At 38.5% G+C, this 23,712-nt stretch overlaps 1 protein-coding gene across 1 annotated transcript in view; it reads left to right on the top strand.

The window, feature by feature from the left end:
* The window catches only part of LOC108401163 (collagen alpha-4(VI) chain-like), a 144,386-nt gene extending 135,208 nt beyond the window's left edge, over nt 1-9,178 (top strand). Inside the window, 1 exon segment of the mRNA XM_073222397.1 lies at nt 9,097-9,178. The gene's annotated coding sequence lies outside the window, so the exon portion shown is untranslated.
* The last annotated feature ends 14,534 nt before the right edge of the window (nt 9,179-23,712 follow it).

Raw genomic sequence — 23,712 nt, 5'->3', positions numbered from 1 at the left:
CATCAAATGTGCAGACATCAAGCAAGGCTTCAAGAACATGAAAAACTGGAGGCAGAGCCAAGATGGCGGCATGAGTAGGACAGTGGGAATCTCCTCCCAAAAACATATGTATTTTTGAAAATACAACAAATACAACTAATCCTAAAAGAGAGACCAGAAGACACAAGACAACAGCCAGACTACATCCACATGTGCAAGAGCCCAGTGCCTGGTGAAAGGGGTAAGATACAAGCCCTGGCCCGGCGGGACCCAAGCACCACTCACCCCAGCTCCTGGCGGGAGGAGAGGAGTCAGAGCGGGGAGGGAGAGGGAGCCCAGGACTGCTAAACACCCAGCCCTAGCCATCCGCACCAGAGTGCAGACACAGTGCATGCGAGGAGGGCTGGAAACTAGGGAAACAGGGCAGCAAGACCTCTGAGTGGGTCCTGAAGCTGATGCCCCTGTGACAAAGAAAAGCGAGTGCTTTTTGAAAGTCTTAAAGGGACAGGGACGCAACAGCTGGATGGAAACAACCCAGGTCACAGCCCAGCAGCTGGAAATTACAGGGAAACCCGGGCGCACGAACCCCCTGGGCAACAGCTCTGAGACCCCTCACAGAGGTAAACAGCCAAACAGCCCCCAGTCCATTACCCCTCCAGGGCCCGGCCATAGCAGAGAAGCAGCCTAAGACTGGCCATGCCCTCAGCAAAGGAGCTTCCTCCATACCCGCCCGGCAAGACACAAAGACCCAGTCTACACACAATTGCCCAACACAAGCCACTAGGGGTCGCAGTTGTCCCAGTAAAGAAAGGCCAGTAGCAAGTGGAAACTTTGGCTCTCCCAGCTGACACTCAATAGCACATATCAACATGAAAAGGCAAAAAAATTTGATCCAGACAAGACTAACCCAGACAGCTTCGGCATCTGCTACATCTTCCCCTGAGAAGGAACCTGGGGAGACAGATTTAACCAGTCTTTCTGAAAAAGAATTCAAAACAAAACTCATAACCATGCTGATGGACTTGCAGAGAAATATGCAAGAACTAAGGAAGGAGAATACAGAAATAAAACAAGCTCTGGAAGGACTTCAAAACAGAATGGACGAGATGCAAGAGACCATTAATGGACTAGAAAACAGATAACAGGAACGCAGAGAAGCTGATGAAGAGAGAGATAAAAGGATCTCCAGGAATGAAAGAATTCTAAGAGAGCTGAGTGACCAATCAAAATGGAACAATATCTGCATTATAGGGGTACCAGAAGAAGAAGAGAGAGAAAAAGGGATAGAAAGTGTCTTTGAAGAAATAATTACTGAAAACTTCCCCAAACTAGGGGAGGAAATGGCCTCTCAGACCACAGAGGTACAGAGAACTCCCATGACAAGGGATCCAAGGAGGGCAACACCAAGACACATAATAAGATGGTAAAGATCAAAGACAAAGACAAAGTATTAAAGGCAGCCAGAGAGAAAAAAAGGTCACCTACAAAGGAAAAGCCATCACGCTATCATCAGACTTCTCAACAGAAACCCTACAGGCCAGAAGAGAATGGCATGATATACTTAATGCAATGAAGCAGAAGGGCCTCGAACCAAGACTGCTGTATCCAGCATGATTATCATTCAAATATGAAGGAGGGATTAAACAATTCCCAGATAAGCAAAAGTTGAGGAATTTGCCTCCCACAGATCACCTCTAAGGGCATCTTACAGGGACTGCACTAGATGGGAGCACTCCTAGAAAAGAGCACAGAACACACCCAACATATGAAGAAGGGAGGAGGAGGAATAAGAAGGGAGAGAAATAAAGAATCATCAGACCATGTTTATAATAGCTCAACAAGTGAGTTAAGTTAGACAGTAAGATAGTAAAGAAGCTAACTCTGGACCTTTGGTAACCACAAACTTAAAGCCTGCAATGGCAATAAGTACATACCTTTCAATAATCACCCTAAATGTAAATGGACTGAATGCACCAATCAAAAGACACAGAGTAATAGAATGGATAAAAAAGCAAGATCCATCCATATGCTGCTTACAAGAGACTCACCTCAAACCCAAAGACATGCACAGACTTAAAGTCAAGGGATGGAAAAAGATATTTCATGCAAACAACAGAGAGAAAAAAGCAGGTGTTGCAATACTAGTATCAGACAAAACAGAGTTCAAAATAAAGAAAGTAACAAAAGACAAAGAAGGACATTACATAATGATAAAGGGTTCAGTCCAATAAGAGGATATAACCATTATAAATATATATGCACCCAATACAGGAGCACCAACATACCTGAAACAAATACTAACAGAACTAAACGAGGAAATAGAATGCTATGCATTCATTCTGGGAGACTTCAACACACCACTCACTCCAAAGGACAGATCCACCAGACAGAAAATAAGTAAGGACACAGAGGCACTGAACAACACACTAGAACAGATGGACCTAATAGACATCTACAGAACTCTACATCCATAAGCAACAGGATACACATTCTTCTCAAGTGCACATGGAACATTCTCCAGAAGAGACCACATACTAGGCCACAAAAAGAGCCTCAGTAAATTCCAAAAGATTGAAATCCTGCCAACCAACGTTTCAGACCACAAAGGCATAAAACTAGAAATAAACTGTACAAAGAAAGCAAAAAGGCTCACAAACACATGGAGGCTTAACGACACACTCCTAAATAATCAATGGATCAATGACCAAATCAAAATGGAGATCCAGCAATTTATTGAAACAAATGACAACAACAACACAAAACCCCAACTACTGTGGGATACAGCAAAAGCAGTCTTAAGAGGAAAGTATACAGCAATCCAGGCATATTTAAAGAAGGAAGAACAATCCCAAATGAATGGTCTAATGTCACAATTATCGAAATTGGAAAAAGAAGGACAAATGAGGCCTAAGGTCAGCAGAAGGAGGGACATAATAAAGATGAGAGAAGCAATAAATAAAACTGAGAAGAATAAAACAATAGAAAAAAAATCAATGAAACCAAAGGCTGGCACTTCGAGAAAATAAACAAAATAGAAAAGCCTCTAGCCAGACTTATTAAGAGAAAAAGAGAGTCAACACACATCAACAGAATGAGAAACAAGAAAGGAAAAATCACGAAGGACCCAACAGAAATACAAAGATTAGAGAATACTATGAAAACCTATATGCTAACAAGCTGGGAAACCTAGGAGAAATGGACAACTTCCTAGGAAAATACAAGCTTCCAAGACTGACCCAGAAAGAAACAGGAAATATAAACAGACCAATTACCAGCAACAAAATTAAAGCGGTAATCAAAAAACTACCAAAGAACAAAACCCCTGGGCCAGATGGATTTACCTCGGAATTTTATCAGACATATAGGGAAAACATAATACCCATTCTCCTTAGAGTTTTCCAAAAAATAGAAGAGGAGGGAATACTCCCAAACTCATTCTATGAAGCCAACATCACCCTAATACCAAAACCAGGCAAAGACCCCACCAAAAAAGAAAACCACAGACCAATATCCCTGATGAACGTAGATGCAAAAATACTCAACAAAATATTAGCAAACCGAATTCAAAAATACATCAAAAGGATCGTACACCATGACCAAGTGGGATTCATCCCAGGGATGCAAGGATGGTACAACATTTGAAAATCCATCAACATCATCCACCACATCAACAAAAAGAAAGACAAAAACCACATGATCATCTACATAGATGCTGAAAAAGCATTTGACAAAATTCAACATCCATTCATGATAAAAACTCTCAGCAAAATGGGAATAGAGGGCAAGAACCTCAACATAATAAAGGCCATATATCACAAACCCACAGCCAACATTATACTGAACAGCGAGAAGCTGAAAGCTTTTCCTCTGAGATTGGGAACTAGACAGGGATGCCTACTCTCCCCACTGTTATTTAACATAGTACTGGAGGTCCTAGCCATGGCTATCAGACAGAACAAAGAAATACAAGGAATCCAGATTGGTAAAGAAGAAGTCAAACTGTCACTATTTTCAGATGACATGATATTGTACATAAAAAACCCTAAAGACTCCACTCCAAAACAATTAGAACTGATATTGGAATATAGCAAAGTTGCAGGATACAAAATTAACACACAGAAATCTGTAGCTTTCCTATACACTAACAATGAACCAAAAGAAAGAGAAATCAGGATAACAATTCCATTCACAATTGCATCAAAAAGAATAAAATACCTAGGAATAAGTCTAACCAACGAAGTGGAAGACCTATACCCTGAAAACTACAAGTCACTCTTAGGATAAATTAAAGGGGACACTAACAAATGGAAACTCATCTCATGCTCGTGGCTAGGAAGAATCAATATCGTCAAAATGGCCATCCTGCCCAAAGCAATATACAGATTTGATGCAATCCCTCTCAAATTACCAGCAACATTCTTCAATGGAGGAACAAATAATTCAAAAATTCATATGGAAACACCAAAGACCCCGAATAGCCAAAGCAATCCTGAGAAAGAAGAATAAAGTAGGGGGCATCTCACTCCCCAACTTCAAACTCTACTATAAAGCCATAGTAATCAAGACAATTTGGTACTGGCACAAGAACAGAGCCACAGGCCAGTGGAACAGACTAGAGACTCCAGACATTAACCCAAACATATATGGTCAATTAATATTTGATAAAGGAGCCATGGACATACAATGGCAAAATGACAGTCTCTTCAACAGATGGTGCTGGCATAACTGGACAGCTGCATGTAGGAGAATGAAACTGGACCATTGCCTAACCCCATATACAAAAGTAAACTCAAAATGGATTAAAGACCTAAATATAAGTCATGAAACCATTAAACTCGTGGGAAAAAAACATAGGCAAAAACCTCTTAGACATAAACATGAGTGACCTCTTCTTGAACATATCTCCCTGGGCAAGGGAAACAACAGCAAAAATGAACAAGTGGGACTATATTAAGCTGATAAGTTTCTGTACAGCAAAAGACACCATCAATAGAACAGAAAGGAACCCTAGAGTATGGGAGAATATATTTGTAAATGACAGATACGATAAAGGCTTGACATCCAAAATATATAAAGAGCTCACACACCTCAACAAACAAAAATCAAATAATCCAATTAAAAAATGGGCAGAGGAACTGAACAGACAGTTCTCCAAAAAAGAAATACAGATGGCCAACAGACACATGAAAAGATGCTCCACATCACTAATTATCAGAGAAATGCAAATTAAAACTACAATGAGGTATCACCTCACACCAGTAAGGATGGCTACCATCTGAAAGACAAACAACAACAATTGTTGGCGTGGTTGTGGAGAAAGGGCAACCCTCCTGCACTGCTGGTGGGAATGTAAATTAGTTCAACCATTGTGGAAAGCAGTATGGAAGTTCATCAAAATGCTCAAAACAGACTTACCATTTGACCGAGGAATTCCACTCCTAGGAATTTACCCTAAGAATGCAGCAATCAAGTTTTAAAAAGACAGATGCACCCCTATGTTTATCGCAGCACTATTTACAATAACCAAGAATTGGAAGCAACCTAAATATCCATCAGTAAATGAATGGATAAAGAAGATGTGGTACATATGCACAATGGAGTATTACTCAGCCATAAGAAGAGGGCACATCCCACCATTTGCAGCAACATGGATGGAGCTGGAGGGTATTATGGTCAGTGAAATAAGCCAACCGGAGAAAGAGAAATACCAAATGATTTCACTCATCTGTGGAGTATAAGAACAAAGGAAAAACTGAAGGAACAAAACAGCAGTGGAATTACAGAACCCAAGAATGGACTAACAGGTACCAAAGGGAAAGGGACTGGGGAGGATGGGTGGGTAGGGAGGGATACGTGGGGGGGATAAGAAGGGGGGGGTATTAAGATTAGCATGCATAATGGGGGGTGGGAGAAAGGGGAGGGCTGCACAGCACAGAGAGGACAAGTGGTGATTCTGTGGCATTTTGCTATGCTGATGGACAGTGACTGTAGGGGGGTTTGTGTGGGGGACTTGGTATAGGGGAGAGCCTAGTAGATGTAGTGTTCTTCATATAAGTTTAGATTAATGATAACAAAAAAAAAGAAAGAAAGAAAAGGGGGATTACTCCCCAATAGGATAAAACTAACTATAAATCAACGATTAATGCATGCTTTAAATATCCTTAATTTTGATCACTTAAAGGGTGTCAGATGATTGGCTATGGTGGTACACTTTTCTGATAATATTCCTTTCTCTTAAAAAAAAAAAGCAGTTCCTGTGTGGGGACCTCCAATGAGTTCTACACAATGGTATAAAGGGCATATCAAAGTGTGGGCAAAGGGTCTATTTGTGTTTATACAGAGGATCAACGCCTAATTTGGCTACCCAGAAAATGAACTAAGATACGATATGAAGAAGAACTTCCAATATCAGCACTCTCTGGAAGAGTCATACCAGAAGATGATCATCAAAAAATGTCAACAAAGATCCAGGCGATGCTGCAGTTGTAGCTGCATCCATCCCACTGGTTCCTGGACTTGCCATTGGAATGAAGAAGGAGATATCTAAGCAGGCCTGTGCTTTCAGTAAAACAACAAATTTAACTGGATCTATACTGTTGGAACTCAACCAAGAATTAGGAGAAGTGCAAGTTGTAGTGCTCCAAAATCTTACAACTACAGACTATCTACTGTTAAAAGAACATATGGGATGTGACCAGTTCCCAGGAATTGGTTGTTTTAATTTGTCTGATTTCTCTCAGACTGTTCAAGTTCAGATGGACAATATCCATCATATCATAGATAAATTTTCAGAAATGCCTAGGATGCCTAACTGGTTTTCTTGGCTTCACTGGAGATGGCTGGTAATTGTAGGTCTGCTTTGGTTATGTAACTGTATTCCTATTATGTTAACATGTGTGCACAATTTAATTAGTAGTTTAAAACCTATACATGCTTAAGTTACTCTACAAGAAGATATGTCAGAGAAATAATCAATCTTCCCATGTTTTCTTCTGTCTGCTACTTCTATAGCTTTTCTTCTTCCTTCCTAATTACAACCCTTAAATAGAATTTGTGCCTTATATCGAATTTACCGAGTATCATAATTCTTCCAAGTGGTAAAGATACCTCAAGAGAAATGCTGGACATAGAAGCCACAGGGCATAAATCTGAAAAGAAGTAAAAAGCTAACCTTTTCAAACAATATGGCTTCTCTCTCACTTACCAACTTTACATTTCCCTGTATGGCCCCAGACGATGACTGGTTAGCCAGAGACAGGTAAGATTCCTCAAGGGAGGAACAACCTAAGACAGGCACAGTTGCAGGGGAGCCATCAGGTGAGAAATTGTGGAACAACAGAGGTGAGGCTTAGAACCTCACTCCCCCTGTTTTGAGAGAAATCTTCTGCATCCGTAGATGTTTTATTGCCCTTGTCTAGCTTGGATTAACAGTTAGTCTACAGGCACACACCTGATCATCTACATTTGCTCTCTTATAACATTAAACTATGTTTTCTACCTTTATCTTGCATCTACCTACCACTTCAGCATTTTATTAAAAATAATGATAATAATAATTATAAGGGAGAAATATGGGATTCACATATAAATCAAGTATATAAATCAAATGAAAAAAAAAGAGAAGCATGAAAAATCATGGAAACACGACAACACATTTCAATGCACAACAATTTTCCAATAACTGGCCCCAAAGAAATGCAGTTCTATGAATTGCCTGACAAAGAATTCAAAATAATTAGCAAGTTACAAGAGAACACAATGAAATCAGGAAAACAATACAGAACAAAATGGGAAGTTCAGCAGAGATGCAAAATTCATAAAAAAAGAAGGAATAGAAATTCTAGAGCTGAAGAATAAAATTAATGAAGTGAAAAAATGCAGTAGAGAACATCCATAGCAGACTTGATCAAGCAGAAATAAGAATCTATGATCTTTAATACAGGTCATTTGAAATTATCCATTTAGAGGGAATTAAAAAAATGAAAGAGAGGAAAGGAAGTGTATATAAATTATAGGATACCATAAAACAAAATAATATTAGCATTATAGGAAGCTTGGATGGAGAAGAGAAAGGAGCAGAAAGATAAATTAAAGAAATAATGACTGAAAACTTCCTGAGTCTGGGGAGGGATGTGGATACCCAGGAAAATCTCATAAGTCCCCAGACAGATTCAACCCAGAGGACTTCATTGAGACACATTATAATAAATATAAAGCTGTCAAAAATCAGAGAGAATTTTGAAAGCAGAAAAGAAAAGAAACTCATCACATATAATGGAGCCCAAATAAGGCTATCAGCATATTTCTCTGCAGAAATTTTGCAGGCCAGGATATAGTAGGATGGTATATTAAAGTGCTCAAGGGAAAAAAATGCCAAACAAGATAATTTTACCTAGCAAAGATGTTCTTCAATGAAGGAGAGATTAAGACTTTTTCAGACAAACAAAAGTTGAGCAAGTTCATCACCACTAGACCTGCCTTATAAGAAATGCTAAAGGTTTTTCTTCAAGCTGAAGTGAAAGGATGGTAATTAGTAACATGAAAACATGTGAAGTAAAAAACTTATGTTAGAGGTAAGTAAATAGTCAAGTTCAGAATACTCTAATACTGTAAGGGGGTGTACAAATTACTTGTCTCTAGTATAAAAGTTAAATGACAAAGGTGTTAAATGTAAGTATACTTAAAATAATTTCTTGGTGGCCATACAATAGAAAAACATGTAAATTGTGACATCAAAACATTAGCTGTTTGAGGAAAATAAAATGATAGAGGTTTTAATGCAATTAAAGTTGTTATCAGCTTCAGATAGACTTCTATAAGCTGTTCTACATAAGCCTTATGGTAACTGCAAAGTAAAAGCCAATTGAAACTAACAGTTACCAAAGGGAAAGGGACTGGGGAGGATGGGTGGGAAGGGAGGGATAAGGGGTAAAAAGGGCCATTATGATTAGCAGACAATGTGGGGAGGCACAGGGAGGGCTGTACAACACAGAGAAGACAAGTAGTGATTCTATAGCATCTTACTACACTGATAGACAGTGACTGTAATGGGGTATGTGGTGGGGACTTGATAATAGGGGGAGTCTAGTAATCATAATGTTGCTTATGTAATTGTAGATTAATGATACCAAAAAAAAAAACCAATTGGAGATACACAAAAGAGAAAGAGAAAGGAATCAAAGCATACCACTACAGAAAATTATCAGCTAACAAAGGAAAAGAGGAAGAAAGGAACAAAGAACTGCAAAAGAGCCAAAAAACAATGATCAAGATGGTAATAATAAGTTCTTAATTATCAATAACTATTTTAAATGTAAAAAGATTAAATCTCCACTCAAAAGTGGATATATTGATAAATAAGCATGACCCAAGAGATTAACATCAGCTTTAAGGACACACATAGGCTGAAAGTGAAGGGTGAGAAATAGATATTCAATTGAAAGGAAGCCAAAAGAGAGCAGGGACAGCTATACTTACATAAGAAAAATAGACTTCAAGTAAAAAAATTGTAAGAGACAAAGAAGATCATTATATAATGATAAAGGGATCAATTTATCAATATAGATGATATAACAATTGTAAATATACATGCACCCAACATTGGAGCACCTAAATATATTAAGCAAATACTAACAGATCTGAAGGCAGAAATGGACAACAATGAAATAATAGTGGGGTATTTAAATACCCAATTTTCATCGATAGCTAGATTATCCAGAAGGATAATCAAGAAGAAAGCATGGGACTTGAATTACACTTTATACAAGGTGTACCTAACAGATGTATTTAGAAAATTCCATTCACTAGCAGCAGAATATACATTTCTCTCAAGTACATTTAGAACATTCTCCACAATAAATCATATTTTAGGTCACAAAACAAGTCAACAAATTTAAGAAGACTGAAATCATATCAAGTATTTTTTCTGACCATAATTGAAAGATTTTTGACATTAGACTCTTTTTGAAACTTAGAAATCAATAACAAGAGAAAAGCTGGAAAATAACAAATATGTGGAAATTAAACAACATACTCATGAACAATTAATAAGCCAAAGAAGGAATCAAAGGGGAAATTTTGAAAAAATCTTGAGATAAATGAAAATGAAATTGTAGCATACCAAAACTTAGAGGATGTAGTAAAAGCAGTTCTAAAAGGGAAGTTTATAGTGATAAATCCTACAGTAAGAAAAAGGTCTTAAATAAACAATCTAACTTTGTACCTCAAGGGACTAGAAAAAGAACATACTAAGCCCAAAGTTAGCAGAAGAAAGGAAATAAACAGTAGAGCAGAAATCAATGAAATAGACTAGAAATGCAATTAAAAATATCAATGAAAGTAAGAGCTGGTTTTCCAAAAAGGTAAATATAATTGTCAAATCTTTAGCTCAACTAAGAAAAAAAAAAGAAGATCCTGAAATAAAATCAGAAATGAAAGAGGAGGTATTATAACTGACACCACAGAAATATAACAGATCATGAGAGATTACTATGAAAAATGACACAGCAACAAAATGGATAACCTAGAAGAAATAAGTAAATTCCTAAAAACATACAACTTACCATGAAGAAACAGAAAATCCAAACAGACTAATAACAAGTAAGGAGATTGAATCAGAAATAAAAAATCTCTCAATAAAGAAGAGCCCATATTTTGTGTCAGCCTCAGCCTATTGATAGTGATGCTATGGTCTAGAAATGTCTGTGGACACTCACCTGGGCCAGCACAATTGCGGAGATTACAAACAGACCTTTCCCTGGTCAGAACCAATGTTGTGGCCAGACTGGCCCTCGTGGTTATTATTATTGCAAGATGCACATGAGAAACAAATATCAGGCATCTTTGAAAAAAAAAACAAAGTTTGTGACTTACAAATCCTTGAGGGGACACAGTAGACCTGGGGCCACACGACAAGGTCACTGCAGGGGTGGGGGTGGAGAGAGAGGTGGAGAGAGCAGGCCTGGGCTTCTGCCTTTATTGGGGCTGAAAGTGGGTTTCCTGTGATTTTGCAGGTTCACTTATTTACTGTGAATTTCAAACTTAGCAGTGGGAATTAGAATGTAGGGAGGAGACAGAGGGTCACTCAAATGGCCAGCTATCTAGGTCAACTAGGGCTTTCCAAAGGGGGAACCTCATGGGTGGGTGGAAAAGCCTGGCTTTTTATCTAGTTGTGTATCTGGCAATGTGTTTATTTGAAATGGATGTCTTTGAAGTAGATGTCTTGGTGGTCTGAAGTGTAATACCAGACAAATGACAATGAGAAAAGCTAATTGCCAGGTACTTACACTCCCTGCCAGAACCACATGGCTTCAGTGATGAACTCCACAAAACATTTAAAGAATTACCATGATCCTTCTCAAACTCTTCCAAGAAACTGACCATGCGGGAATACTTCCAAACTCACCACAGCATTCCCTTGTTGCCAAAGCTAGAGAAGGATACTAAAAGAAAAGAAAACTACAGGCCAATATCCCTTGTCAATGCAGATGCAAAATTCTCAACAAAATGCTATTTTAAACTGCACATTAAAAGGATCATACACCACAGTCAAATCCATCTGGTCTAATGTGTAATTCAATGCTTCTATTTCTTTTTTTAATTTTCTTTCAGGATGATCTATCCATTGATGTAAATGGGGTCTTAAAGTACCCTGCTATTATTGTGTTGCTGTCAATTTCTCCCTTTAGGTCTGTTAGTATTAGTGGTATATATTTTGGTGCTCCTCTACTGGGTGCATACATGTTTGTGATTGTTATATCCCCTTGTTGGCCCTTTATTATCATGTAATGTCCTTCTTTGTCTCTTGTTACTTTCTTTGTCTTGAAGTCAATTTGTCCGATATTAGTGTAGCAACTCTAGCTCTTTTTTTTTCATTCTCTATTTGCATGACATATCTTTTTCCATCCTTTTAGTTTCAGTCTGTGTGTGTCTTTAGATCTGAAGTGAGTCTTTTGTAGACAGCAAAAAGATGGTTCTTGTTTTTTTATTTCTAAACCATTTAGTCAACATATTTCTTTTGATTGGAGCATTTAACCATTTATATTTAATGTAATTATTGATATGTATGCAGTTTTGTCATTTTGTTAAATGTTTGGTGGAAGTTTTTCTTGTTCTTCTCTGATCCTGTCTTCCTCTCTTGCTCTATTCTCTTATGTTTTTATAACTTTCTTTGCTATTATGGTTAGGTTCTCTTCTCTTTGTTTTTTTGTGTATCTACTGTAAGATTTTGGTTTGTGGGTGTTGTGGGGTTCTTATATGACATCCTATGAATACGACATCTTATATTCATGTCTTATGAATATAAAAACCTATAATAAACTGATGGCCACTTAAGTTCAAGCACAATCTAACAGCATTGCATTTCTTACTCCCCCTTCTCTATATTTGATGTATATAAAACCTTCATTTATACCTTTTTATTAAGCAATTCCCTTAACTAAGTTTTAGGTGTAATTGCTTTTGCTGCTTTTGTCTTTTTGACCTTCATACTAGCTTTAAAATAGTTGACATAATACCTCTGCTCTTTGTTTGCTTTACCAGGAAATTTTCCCCTTTCTTAAATTTCTTCCTTCTACTAGGGTCTTTTCCTCTTAAAGAAGTCCCCTTAACATTTCATGTAAGGCTGATTTAGTAGTTGTAAACTCTGATGCTTATCTGTGAAGCTCTTTATCTCTTCTTCAATTCTGAATGATAACCTTGCTGAATAGATTATTTTTGGTTGTAGGTTTTTTCCATTCAGCACTTTGAATATATCATGCTATTCCCTTCTGGCTTGCAGGGTTTCTGCAGAAAAATCCACTGGAAACCTTATAGGGTATCCCTTACATGTAACTCACTGCTTTTTCTGTTGCTGATTTTAAGATTTTGTCTTTGCCTTTGAACTTTGACATTTTGATTACAATGTGTCTTGCTGTGGACCTCCTTGGGTTTATCTTATCTGGAGGTCTCTGTGTTCCCTGGACCTGCAGATGTTTTCTTCCCCAGAATAGGGACGTTTTCAGCTATTATCTCTTCAAATAAATTTTCTACTCCCTTCTCATTCTCTTCTCCTCTTGACCCCTGTGATGAGGGTGTCAGTGTGTCTGATGTTGCCCTGGAGCTCGCCCACCCTGACCTCATTTCCTTTAAGTCTTCCTCCCTCCTGTCCAGCTTGAGTGATTCCTATCACTCTACCCTCCACATCACTGACCCATTCTTCCTCACCCTCCAGTTGGCTGTTCATTCCCTCTGGTGTATTTTTTACTTCATCTATTGAATTTTTCATCTCTTATTGGTTGGTTTTTAAGCTTTCTATCTCTGTTGAGGTCCACCTTGGGCTCTGTTAATGTTTTCTCAAGTCCAATGAATGTCTTTATCACAGCTTCAAATTCTTTATCAGGTAGATTGGTTAACGCTGTTTCATTTAGTTTCTTTTCTGGGCTTTTTTTCTTGTTCTGTCATTTGGAGCATATTCCTCTCTTTCCTCAGTTTGTGTGACTTTCTGTGCTTGGTTCTTTGAAGTAGTTGAAAGGACTCACTCTCCCAGTCTTCACTGGCCTTGTGTGGGAGAGTCCCCTGTGGGACTGCATGTGTGTGCCTCATGGTTTTCACAAGCTGGAGACCCAGTCAGTGTGAGACAGGCTTTTCCTAGTGCTGAGGCTCCCAGGGTGTGGTCCTGGCTGTGAAGCCTTCAGTCCCATTTGAGGAGCTCCTGGGTGGACACCTGTGGCTTTGTGTTGGCAATGAGAGGGTGGTGGGCCAGCATCAGGTTGGGTGTGCCCTCCAGGTAACTCCTGTTTTGGCCCCAGGTGAGTCCTCCTTACCTCCTCACCTATATGCCAGTGCATACTCTAGGCCACTGGGGATCATTCCAGAGAATTCCTGTATCAAGCACCCACCAGGTATCACTGCTGGCATGGAGTCAGGCTCTGTGCACATTCCCTCTTCATCCCTGCATGCTCTATGCTGCTCCTAGAAATTCCCATGTTCATGCCTGTTAGTCCCAGTGGCAGCTGGGATCAGGGACCATGTGTGTTCATATTCCCACAGCCCCTGTGGACTCTGACCTGCTCCAGAAAATTCCCACATCAGTGCCCACTGGGTCCCACTCATGATCAGGAGTCAGGCTCTGTACACAGGTTCCCTCATGGTGTGCTAAGGAGTTGCCTTGGCAGCACCAGCCTGAGGATTCATGCGCCCTCCCTATGATCCAGGGAACTTCCCAGTCCTTCTGTTGGGGATGGATGGGTGGGTAACAGTGGGCAGCAAGGAAGGATTGGTGGATCTCCTGCAGGTACCCCTGGGTATGGGCAAGTGTCAGGGGGCTGTGCAGACCAAGTCTGAGATTGGTGTGGGCACCCAGACCCTGCCCCTGGCCACACTGAGGTGTGAAGAAGACGTGCCAACAATGGCACTGGCCAGCTCCTCTGATCCTGGGTCACCTCCAACAGTTTCCTTGCTGAGCAGTGGGTGCTTAGTTCTGGAACTTAGGTTCTTTCACTTATGGTCTAGCTGCACTTAAAACCCCAGGCTCTTCTCCTGTGCCTCAGGGCAGGTGCCCACAGGCGGATCCCTCGGGGAGGCCCCAACCCCTCCCCGCTGCTGGTGGCTATTCTGGGGGAGGGGGCCCCATGTTTACAATGTCTTTGTCTCTCCTGCTGTTTGGGGTTTTTTAAATGTAATCTTCTGTCCTTCATTTACAGGAGGTGTTCACTTTGGTCTCCATTCTTCTTCCCGGTGAAATGCTCGGTATGTAGGTACAGATGCTGTGTGTAGGTAGGAGGTGATTCAGGCTCTCTCTACTCCACCATTTTCCCAGAATCCTCCCATTATCTTTTTTTCTTACCTATTTTAGGATCTTTTTGCAAACAAAAAACCCCCTATCTGTTATATGCATAACTAATTTTTTATAGATTTCCACTAGTTTTTAGACCTTGTTTTATCTGTATACATATGTACATATAGGGAGGGGGGATGTCATTGAATTTTATGTAGTCAATTTACCAATCATTTCATCTTTTTGTTTTTTTTTTGTCTTTTCTTATATGTTAAAAAAATCGAAATCAAAATTAAGTGAATGATATTTGCGGTTATCCCTTCCCTTAACAGCAGAGGTCCCCCATCTGTGCCTCTCCTGGATTCTCCAAAGTTGGCTGTGGGAGGAGAATCTCCAGCTGGGGGAACAACTGACAAACAGAACAACCCTGTCCTTCAGTTCTGACTTCCTTACGGCCTCCCTGTCACTGTCCCCACCACACTGTCTCTTTGGGTTTCAGCCTCTCCAGCCCTGCTCTGCGGTCCAGTCCGGAAAGTTGGAAGCTCTGTCCCTCAGACTCTGCTTGGCCAGGGGGGCCACGCGACTTGGTTGTGGTGAGCGAGAAGGATCGGAAGCCCGTGTCCCTCTTCAGCTGCCTTGTTTGTTTCACCTAGAATGTGGGCACAGGATGGAGATGCAGTGGCTTTCGCTAAGGATAGCAAAAAATTGGGAAAAGTCTGGCTACCTTCTCTGGACTTCTTGTCATGTATAGGGTAGAAATTCCTTTGTTTATATGAGCTCATGTTTATCAGGCTTTCTGGAACTGGCAACCAAACAGGACTGTAAGTGATATGCAGGCACCCCAAGTTCCTCCTTTATACCTCTGGGTCAAGGGTAAACAAGTCCCTCATCTCTTGCACTTGAGTCCAGACTCTTTTGGATATAAGTGATAAACATGAAACTCAAAAACAATTAGTTAAGGCAATAAGAGGAATTCATTGGCTCATATATCCCTTTGGAGAAGTGGATACAGCTGGGTTTCAGGAACCAGACATTCAAACACTGGCTAAACTCCATATTTCTATCTTTAAATTTGTTTCTCTTCATGGGTCAGTCCAGTGTTTCAGATCTGTTCTTTCTAAGAGTCTTGAACCATCATCCCAATAGTTCCTTGGTCACATCTTCCCAGCTAAACAACTAAAATAAGGATCCTTTTGTTTTGTGATATTGGCACACTTGCCATAGACTGCTGGGGACTCTCACTCTCAGGTCCCCTTAATCTGGTGGGTGTCATCCAGAATGTACCACTAGGACACCTTTTCTTTGATAGTCTGACTCCAAATAATCAAAATTAGAGTCTCCTCTGCATGTTAGCTTGGTAGCCCCTTCTTGGTCTAGATTTCCTGTTAAAAAGGTTTGTCCTCCCCATCTGACACATGTAAGAGGGTAGCTCTGACTTGAAGCATCATCAGCATATACTAAAACAATAAAAGCATCCCTATAACTATAGGTATGTACTGAGATAGGAGGAGAGCAGAGAAGTACGTTTTTTCATTCATTTCTTCCAACCCACTTCAAATTTTGTGAGACTATTCTTTTAAAAGGAAAACTATTAAAGAAAACTCAAACCGTTAGCTATAAACTAACTGAGGCCCAAGGGAACTGGCAAGAACATAGGAATCACAGTGTGGTTTAGGGGAGCAGGTTTGTTTCAAGATAACAAGAGTGGTTGGATTTTAAGAATTTCTCCATAATTCATATATACAGAATGAGGACAAAGTAGGAAGCCAGAAAGGGATGATTTACTACAAATTTATCATAACTTACGAAATAAGTAGATTCATGCAAAAGATGATGGTAGAAGGCTTCCAGTTAAGAATCACTTAAGCCAGCCTTACATTCCTGTCCTAAATAACAGAAAAAAACAGCAAAGACTACAAAAGAAAATCCCAAACCACAAACTAGAAATAACAGTTGCCAAATGCAGTGAAATCTAGACAATTCTATTTTAAATTGTACCCTACTTATCCCCTACCATCCTGATTCCTCTTTTCTGTTTCCTGCTTCCCAGGCATTTATGATCTTTAACCATATTATATACTTTATGCCAAGTTATAACAGTTATGTATTATTGTCTGCTGCCCCTCCCCCTTCCCATCGATAATATATATATATATAAATTCTATCAAGGGCAGGTGTTTTTGCTCACTGATGTAATTCAAAGTCTTACAATAGTGCCTGGAAATGGTGACCAGTGACCACTCACTAAATATTTCTTGAATGAATGAAGATGTCTCTGCAGACCCTAGAAGTACAGTTGGTGCAATGAGATTACCAACTGGTAATCCCTGATCTCGGAGTAGATGGTTTGCCAGAATTTCCTCAAGTCCCATTGATGCTGGGCGGTAGTAACAAATTTCAGGCTTAAGGAAGATTGGCAGCTGTGTCATCTCATGAGAAGCAAACTGCTGAGTGGCAGTGTAGAGGATAAATGTTGGCAGAAAGTCAGTTTACAGAGGAAGAAGCACAAAATCACCACATGAACAATCTGTGATACTGGCTTCACCAAGATCCATGAATGACTCCTGAAAGCCGAGCCAAAGGAGAAAGGCCCCAGAGCAGAAAGTCAGAGGGAGAACATTTCAGGACATCAGATCTAAACCCTGGCTGCCAGCTGGATCAACTCACCCAAGCAGCTCATCAAGAAAGACTGGCTGTCATGAAAAGATGAACAATAATCATAAAGAAACTAGCTGGGAACCGTGAGAAAAATACTGAAAGATGAAAATGGAGGAACTCACTATAATGAGAATAAAAGAGTGATTTTGCATAGTAGGAGAAAATATTAAATATTTCCCTTGAAATCAAATAAATTAAAAAAGATAAGTTAAAGGAAATGTGACTTTTTCCACCAGGAGTTCAGAGAACCAAGGATATAAAGGAGATAGGAAAAATGCTAAGAGAAAAAAATGAGCTGGAAAAGCTCAAGAGAAAAAAATTAAAGGGGAGACTGAAGCCATTATAGAATGATAGCCATATTAGAAGCAGTAAAAAAGAAGCAGTACTAACAGTACAATCGAGGATATAAATATGTTTCAGAATATTAAGAAAAATAAAGTAGAAAATTAAGAGTTTAAAGGGATTAGAGAGAAAATAATAGGGAGATAAAAAGGATTTTACTTATACATAACTGGTGTCCTTGACTAACAGTAGAGAACACATAAAAAGCTCAGACATAAATCAAGAAAACTTCTCTAAAATACATACAATACAGGAATATTCAGAACTGTTGTATGACTGTGTAACAAATGATCCCCAAATCTAGTGCTGTCAGTCCGTTACTACGCTCACAAACTATGTGGTCATGAGTGTGGCCTGGACGCCTGGTGGGCGTGGCTCCGCTCCGCAGTGTCTAGGGCTCAAGAAAAGGATGCTTTGCTCTAGATTCAGAAGTCACGGACATCACCTCCACTGCATTCTGCTTAAGGCAGTCACAGTCCCAGGTTCAAGGGGAGGGAAAGTAGACGCTACCCCTTGGTGGGAGGAGCAGTGTTCTGGAAGAACATTTGAGACAGAAAGTATTGCTATTGCCAGTTTTGGGAAACAATCTCTCACAAAAATAAAGTAAGAAACGAAGCTAACAGTCAAAACAGGTGAAGGAAAACAGCATTAGACTCATAGACACTGAGAAGTGACTAGTGGTTACCAAGGAGGAGGAGAGTGGGCAGGAGCAGAGTGGAGGGGGGTACTGTTGAACCACTGTGATGTACATTTGATAAAATTTTTTTTAATGTAAAAAAAAAATAGAGGTGTAAGAAACAAAATGCGATGTCATTAAATTTGAAAATTAAAATGAAGAAGATAATTTACTAGAATATAATTTAGTGAAATTGACTTAAAAAGAAATAGGAAAAGTGGAGTAAATCAGTAACCATTAAATAAATCTGAAATCAAAAGTCTTTCCTTTTAAAAGACACTGAGCCAGAATATTGTAGATAAGTTTGGTCAACTTTCAAGGAATAGATAATCCGTACTTTACTCAAACTAATTCTAAGAATAGAAAAAATAATTACTCAACTATTTCGTAAGGCTGGTACAAAATTTATATCAAGGACAAAACGAAATATATAATATAATAAAATTATTGAAAAAAATCTTTAATAAAATGTTACCAAGTTAACTTTTGCTGCATATGAGAAGATACATGCATGTTCAAATAGGATTTATCTCTAGAATCCAAGGATGGTATAAATAAAATCCATGTTGGCAGGTTACCAACAGATTAAAAATTTTATGAATATCTCATAATTGAAGAAACGCATATGATAAAAATGCAACACTCATTTATAATTTTAAAAGATTCTTATTTTCATAATTTATGAAGAGGACCGACCACCAACCGCAGCAAATGTTATTCTTAACGGTGAAATTTTAGAAATATTCTGAAGGAAGGGAAAAAGTTGGTGCTTACTATCACTGCTTTTTCTCATCATTTCACTAAAAATTTTTATCAATAAAATAAGACAAGAAAAGGGAATACTTACTTATAAGAATTGTAAAGAAAGGGACAAAACAGAATGCAAATGTCTTACTGTAACCCTGGAGAGTGACTACTGCGGGTCAGTCTGGAGGGCGAGCGGTGGTTAAAGGTCTCAATGCCCAGGTCCTCGCCGTTCAGGGTGAGATGTCCGCTGCAGCTGCGTAGGATTTAAACATGTAGTTAAACAGGAAAATAACCCAACACCCCTAACTTCATAATGTTTTTTATGACTACTTTTTTTTTTAAGGTTAGGGGGTTCTTTTAAGGAATACTTTTTGTAATAGAGAAGCATCTGTCTTGATATTCAGCGATTTCTTTGCCTTTATTCATTTTCAGTTTCCTATTTGAGACTTTTTAAAATTAAAAAATTACACACGGGCTTCCATTTCTGACCATGATAAAGTAACCCCCTCTTGCTGTAAACAGCTAAAAAACTGGCCAAAAAATAAGGAGCAGCTATTTTCCAGTATGAACAGTAGGCATTGCCAGGCTGTAATCTTCAAGGGAAGGGACAGTGAGGTGAAATGTTCATTCACTCCAGCTTTCTCCAGTGGAGAATGTTCCCCAGGAAAGCGGGTCTCAAGGTACCAGTGAGCTGCTGAGGTTGCTGCGATGTGGATGCGAGAGAGAGAAGCGAGCCGTGCAGAGGATCTCCAGAAATATTTATCCACCTCATGAGACTTTTGAATATTAATCTGAATTGACACAGCCCATTAGAATGGATGCAGAATGGCTTCTGTGTGTTTGTGAGCTAAATGGAGATCTCTGAAGTCACAGAGTGCTGGGAAACACTGGAGTTATAACCTGCCAGGTTATAACTACCAAGGAAGATTCAGTTCAGACCTCAGAAAGGCATGACTTAATAGTAGAGGGACACAAGCCCTAGAGTGGGTGACTGTGGACCTGCCCTAACAGAATACAGAAGAAGAAACCTGATCTGTCAGTAAATCAACTGCCCTACACAACCAAACTCAACATTTATAAATGAAAATGATTGATACGTGTTTTGTTTCATTGCTTCTCTTTTCTTTTCTCCCTTCCTCCCTTCCTTTCTTTGTCCTTTCTTCCTCTCAATTTTCTCTTTTTGTAAAATCAGTGTTTTATGTTAGCATTGTAGAATAAATTAGATGGTTTCTGTAATGTACTATGCTCTTGACCATTTGACATAATATAGGAATTTTCTAATGATTGATTAAACTCATTCATAGCACCATCTGTGTATGGTGGTTATTTTAGGGGCATATCTTTGAGAAACTATGCAGCCTATTTTAATATTATTGGTTTATTAAGGTTTCCTCCTACTTAAGATTATTTTTGGAATTTATATGTCCTTATATAATCACCCATTTTGGTCAATGTTCTTGTTTATTGATGAAGCTATTCACAGTAATCTCTGATTTCTAACCCCACACCATTGGATAGTTCTGCTCTTTCAACTCACATTTTACCTTTATGGTCATCTTTTTTGTATTTGTTATTATCAATAATGGCAACAGTTTTGTCAATTTTGTTAATATTTAAAAAAAATAGACTCTGGTTTTATTGATCAGTTACGCTCTTTTAAAATTATTTTTTGTTTTTAATTAAGATTGCATTTACTCTTTTTAACAAATTCTTTCTTTTGTTTTATGATCTGTGTTTTCTTTGTTTTGCTCTGGAAGTTTTTTCTTTCTCTATTAATTTAGGTGTTTTTGGTGTTCCACATGGGTATCTTCATAATTTGACAACCCTTAAATCATAAACCTCATTAAAAATGTTTTTCCCTATTCATATGGTATTTATTAAGGTCCCATTGTGAAAGTTGAATTACTGCACTTAACAATTTTCCCTCTTACTATCTTCCAAATTGCCTCTAAACATTTATTAATCTAAGGTCAGGTTTTATGATACTGGCATTCTGTTCTATGCCTTTATTTTCTACATTTGTCTGGTCTTAATTCTATATTTTAAAAAATCAGTAGCCTGCACTTATTCTTTTGTAATCAAATGCATGGAGTTTGTCTCTTGGTGTCAGCCGCCAGCCAATAAGACATAATTGAGTAGGATTGAAAGAAAGGAAAGTTTATTTCTTGCAGCAAGTAAGGAAAATATCTTTGAGTGGCACAACCCACAAGAAAAAGGCTGGAGAGTTCTCAGTTAGGTCCACTGTGCAAATAAGATGAAGATTCGTAACAATTCTGATGAGCACATAGATTATGCAAATAAGGTGAAAGCTCAGTGCAACTCTGATTGGCCAATGCTCTCAGTACTTGGCAACAGCGAGTGGGTCCCCAGGAAGCAGTTAGGGGAGATCCTGCTGACAGCTGTTGCAAACAGCAATTGTTACACCTCTGAGTTCTCTTACTGGAAATCTTTTTTTCCTGGGGCAAATCATTATCTATCTATCTATTATCTATCTATCTATCATCTATCTATCTATCTATCTATCTATCTATCTATCTATCTATCTATCTATCTATATCTATCATCTATGTATTTCTATTTTTTTCTTATTGAAGTATAGTTGATATACAATATTATATAGATTTCAAGTACACATCTTGCTCTGCAAACAACTTAGCAGAAAATATTAACTTTCACTCTAAGTTCCCCATTAACCTTTCAGCTAATGACTTCTTTATCATGAGTCCTTTTTAATTTTTTCCCATGTTCATTTGGTTCTTTCATAATTTTTCAAAGAGTTGTTCCTCATAAAGGTTCACAGTGTCTTGCATTTTGAGGCTTCACATGTTTGACGAAAACTTTTTTTTAATGTACAGACGACAATTGACTGGTGAGCTCAGTCAGGGATATAGAATCACTGTGAGTTAGGGATAGAGGATTCTGCGTAGGAAATAAACTTCATGCAGTGGTGGAGTGTTTGGGAAGTGAAGATTCAGGAGGGAGTTGGAGAATCTGAGAAGTCATCAGTCTGAGACGTCAAGTCCACCCAGCATCTGCAGTGGGACTGCAGAGGTGCAGCCAGTGGGGCTGTGGGAAGTGGTGCCTCGTGGCTGCCATCTCTGTCTCTTCGGTCAGGAAGTTGTTGTTTAGCCTGCAGCTCATGGAGCTCGTCACTTGAGAAGAGCGGGAAACGGAGCAGCGGGAGCGAGGAGGAGCCGCTCTCAGCCTGCAACCCGCTCACTGTGTTTGACCATGGCAGCCTTCAGAGAACTTCACCTGCAAACTTCCACATCTCACACAAATCCCTCTTCTGTCCAAATCTAACCTGTAATCATACCACAAAGGAAGATCTGGAAAATGTAATTTAAACCAAACTGGCACAGCACAAACTCCTATAACTGGGAATAAAAATTCTTGTAGTCTTTCACATGAATTTCACATACTTTGCTTACACATGAATACTCTGTCTTCTCCACTTTAGAACTCGCCTTTCAGATCACAAAATAGACATCAACATACATTTTAATTTCTTTTGTGTTTTCATGACTTTTGCCTAATTGAAAAAAACTCAAGATGCTTATTGTCCTTACATTTGAGCATTTATAAAGAACTTTGATTTTCAGAAACTTGTATTTTTATTGCAATGATTAAATGGATTTTGTCTTTTGATCTACTTTGTGATTTCATTAAATTTTCTATTCCTAAATAATTCTTGAAAATTTTATTTGATTGTCATGTGTTCTTTTAATCAAATGCTGTAATCTATTTCTAATTTTTACTTAAGTATTATTAATCATTAATACTGAATAATATCAGGTCATGGTTTTCTTTTTTCCTTTGTATCTTTGTTAAGATTTGAGGAACAAACTATCTTGGTTAGCTTTGTAAAAAATAATTTGGAAGTTTATTTCCGCTTTCTGGGACTAAGTGAGCTCAGTATAATCAACTCTTGTTGCTATTGAAAATTAACTAATTAAAATATCTTAAACGTTTTTTTTCTTTGTTTAGGGAGAATGTAAAGAGATGAGTTTTTTGTAAATTTCCTCAACTACTTTCAAGGATTTAATTAACTTGTTTTTTTCTACCTCTTTCTGAGATAGTTTTAATAATTGTCAAATTTCGGAAAATAATTCTTTTAATGCAGGTAGGTATGGTGTCCTAAATTACTATTATTGAAAGTAGAACTCCTTCACTGAGGTTTTAATTTCATAGACATCTAGATGTAGTATACATATATTTTCACACATTAATATTCTGGGTACACTAAGAAAGAAATTACAATGAAGGCAGAAATGCAAAGGGTGCAGCTTTTGTAAGGAAATAATGCAAGGAAACCCAAAATATGATAAAGTACTTTTAGAGCAGTGACAACCAAAGGCACAAAACTCTGTCATGATACAAAGCACAAATGTGGAACACTTCAGAACACAAAGGGAAGAATAAAGCAAAGTAAATGATATGGAAGATGATGGATGTGAAAGGGAGATAGAGATTTTGTTTCAATAAATGAGCAAGATAAGGACATGGCACTGGCTGACAGTGAAGGGAAAAACAATCTAGGGCTAAATGAAACCTC

This window comes from Manis javanica, chromosome 15 (assembly GCF_040802235.1).
Source record: "Manis javanica isolate MJ-LG chromosome 15, MJ_LKY, whole genome shotgun sequence".
Taxonomy (NCBI): domain Eukaryota; kingdom Metazoa; phylum Chordata; class Mammalia; order Pholidota; family Manidae; genus Manis; species Manis javanica.
Note: the sequence above shows the minus strand (reverse complement) of the source record. Positions and strands in the feature narration are given on the sequence as shown.